The following is a 3,447-nucleotide window of genomic DNA, read 5'->3' as shown; positions in this document are numbered from 1 at the left end:
TCTGCTTCCATTGTCCATCTTGTGTACTGTCTACTTATCCATTAGACTCCTTAGCATATGGGTCATGGTTGATGGACATTTCTAGTCTGAAAATCACAATGTACCTGTCATATGAAAGTCTGGTTCTTTTTTTTTTTTTTTTTTTTTTTAATGTTTGTTTTAGAGAGAGAGAGAGAGAGAGAGAACATGTGCGCACAAATGGTAGAGGGGCAGAAAGAGACAGAGACACAGAATTGGAGGCAGCGTCCAGGCTCTGAGCTGTCAGCTCAGACACTTAACCAACAGAGCCACCCAGGCGCCCCTATGCCAGTCTGGTTTTGATGCTTGTTTTGTCTATTCAAACTGTGTGTGCGCGTGTGCACATACGTGTGTGTGTGTGCATGTGTATGTGTCTTATAACTTTTTGTTGAAAGCCAGATATGATGTACTGAGTGAAAGGAGCTCTGGTAAATAAGCCTTTAGTAATGTGATGAGGGAAGAGAAATGTTGTATAATCCTATGATTAGGTCTTGGTCTTTTGGTGAGCTTCTGTCTTTGCACCTGAACTGTGAAATTGACAAGTGGTTCTCCATTTTTTCACTGTTTTAGGTGGGGCTGGATGGAGTTGTAGTTGTGTATTTCCCCCAGGTCAGTTAGGCTCTCAAAAAAAAACCCCATAGTATCAGTGTCAGTAAAGTAGTTTTTCTTTAGGGCAGGCTATTTTAGTACAAAATATTCCAGTGTGTTTTAGTTAGTCTTCCTCTGCCCCTGCTTGAAGCCAGAGGGGTCTTTTGTCCTCTAATCCTTACTATGAGAACTTGCTGGAACTCTAGGAAGTAAAACACAAAGTTTGGGGTCCTTCTCCCCAGAATTTTTAATTAACAAATGTGTCCACATTGCTTATCAAGTAATTTATCTGATTTACATTTGAGGTTTTTCTACCTTGGTACTGGTCCCCACAGGGGCTTCTGTTCACAGGTTTCTGTTCCAGTAAGGATTCTCTTCTCCGGTTTTGGGGGCAGCGTTTTGCCCTGTGACCTCACTTCCCTCATGGATCTAAGATGAGTTGATATTTCAGTTTGTTCAGCTTTTTACTTGTTTTTAGGATGGAGTGGCAACTTCAAGACTCCTTACATGTTGAGGTAAAAACTGAAATTTCCTCATGTACCATATTTGTGCATTTATGTTGATAGTGTTTTTCTTGTAAATAGCATTTATTTACTGTTGCACTTTTTATTCTTCTAATCCATGCCTTTATTTTGAGTATTACTCATTTACATTTAATGTAATTATGATAGGCTTAGGTTTAAATCTACTATCTTGCCCAACTGAGTGGCTCAATTGGGTGTTCGACTCCCGCTCAGGTCACGATCTCACAGTTTGTGGGTTTGAGCCCTGCTCAGGCTCTGTGCTGGTGGCTTGGAGCCTGGAGCCTGCATCGGATTCTATGTCTCCCTCTCTCTCTGCCCCTCCCCTGCTCGTGCTTGTTCTCTCTGACAAAAATAAACGTTAAAAAAAAATTAAATCTACCATCTTGCTATTTTTTTAACTGAAACTATGTGTTCTTTATTATTTACCCCTCTTTTCTGCCTTCTTTGGGATTAATAGAGTGTTAGTCGTTTTTCCTAGCTTATTAACTATACCTCTTTGTTTAGTTTTGTAGTGGTTGCTGCAGGGTTTACAATATCAATCTTTAACTTCTCACAGTTTATCGTCATATGATACAAACTGCTTTCGCTTTTAAGAACCTTAAATAGACTTCCATTTCCTTCTCCTATATTTCTGCCATTGCTGTCATACCTTTTACTTCTACATGTGTTATAAACTCTACAGTGTATTAATATTTCTGCCTTCAACAGTTATTTTTTATTTTGGAGAACACGTGAGTGGAGAAGGGCAGAGGGGGAGAGAGAATCTTAAGCAGGCTCTACACTCTGACCAGAATCCAACACAAGGCTGGATCTCCCATTCCTGGGATAATGACCTGAGCCTAAATCAAGAGTCAGATACTCAACTGACTGAGCCAGCCAGGCAGCCCAATAGTTAATTTTTTTTTTTTATGAAACAAATAAGGAAAAAAAAATGTAAGGTTTATTCACATTCACCACTATGAGTTGTCTTCTGTCTGTGAGAAAGTGATCCAAGTGTTCATCTGATACACTGTTTTTTGTCTGAAGAAATTCCTTTAATGTTTATTATAGTGTGAGTCTATTTGTAGCACATTCTCTTGGCATTTTTTTTCTCCAAAAGGTATGTATCTTTAATTTTGGAAGGATTTGTCCTCCTGCTAGATGTAGATATCTAGGCTGACTTTCTTCCTCCCCACCCCCCCTCCCCTTCAAGCACGTTAAACACAGCATTCCGTTGTCATAATAGTTACAGATAAGACGTTTCTGCTAATTTTTATCTTGGTTCCTCTGGATATGGAGTGTCTTACTTCTTTGGCTACTTTTAAACCCCCCCCCCCCCCCACACACACACACCGTGTCGTATCATTGGTTTCCAGTAACTTGATGATGATGGGACTGAGTGTGGTTTTGTATTTATTATTGTTAGGTTTGTTGAATTTTAAATATGTGGGTTTACAGTGTTGATAAAATTCCAAAGTTTTTTTTTTTCCCATTACTTGTCCTTATTTTCTTGTCCTATCCTCTTTTCTCTGCACTCCCCTCTCAATACTGGGAGTACATTTACATCCATTTGCTTTGAATATCATAAGTGAATTTTTTTTGAATGTTTTATTATTGTTATTTTATTTTATTTTTTTTTATATATGAAATTTATTGTCAAATTGGTTTCCATACAACACCCAGTGCTCATCCCAAAAGGTGCCCTCCTCAATACCCATCACCCACCCTCTCCTCCCTCCCACCCCCCATCAACCCTCAGTTTGCTCTCAGTTCTCAACAGTCTCTTATGCTTTGGCTCTCTCCCACTCTAACCTTTTTTTTTTTTTTTTCCCTTCCCCTCCCCCATGGGTTCCTGTTAAGTTTCTCAGGATCCACATAAGAGTGAAACCATATGGTATCTGTCTTTCTCTGTATGGCTTATTTCACTTAGCATCACACTCTCCAGTTCCATCCACGTTGCTACAAAAGGCCATATTTCATTTTTTCTCCTTGCCACGTAGTATTCCATAGTGTATATAAACCACAATTTCTTTATCCATTCATCAGTTGATGGACATTTAGGCTCTTTCCATAATTTGGCTATTGTTGAGAGTGCTGCTATGAACATTGGGGTACAAGTGCCCCTATGCATCAGTACTCCTGTGTCCCTTGGATAAATTCCTAGCAGTGCTATTGCTGGGTCATAGGGTAGGTCTATTTTTAATTTTCTGAGGAACCTCCACACTGCTTTCCAGAGCGGCTGCACCAATTTGCATTCCCACCAACAGTGCAAGAGGGTTCCCGTTTCTCCACATCCTCTCCAGCATCTATAGTCTCCTGATTTGTTCATTTTGGCCAC

This window comes from Herpailurus yagouaroundi, unplaced genomic scaffold, assembly GCF_014898765.1.
Source record: "Herpailurus yagouaroundi ecotype Mexico unplaced genomic scaffold, PumYag 199, whole genome shotgun sequence".
Classification (NCBI taxonomy): domain Eukaryota; kingdom Metazoa; phylum Chordata; class Mammalia; order Carnivora; family Felidae; genus Herpailurus; species Herpailurus yagouaroundi.
The sequence above is the reverse complement of the archived record's forward strand: the minus strand, read 5'-3'. Positions refer to the sequence as shown.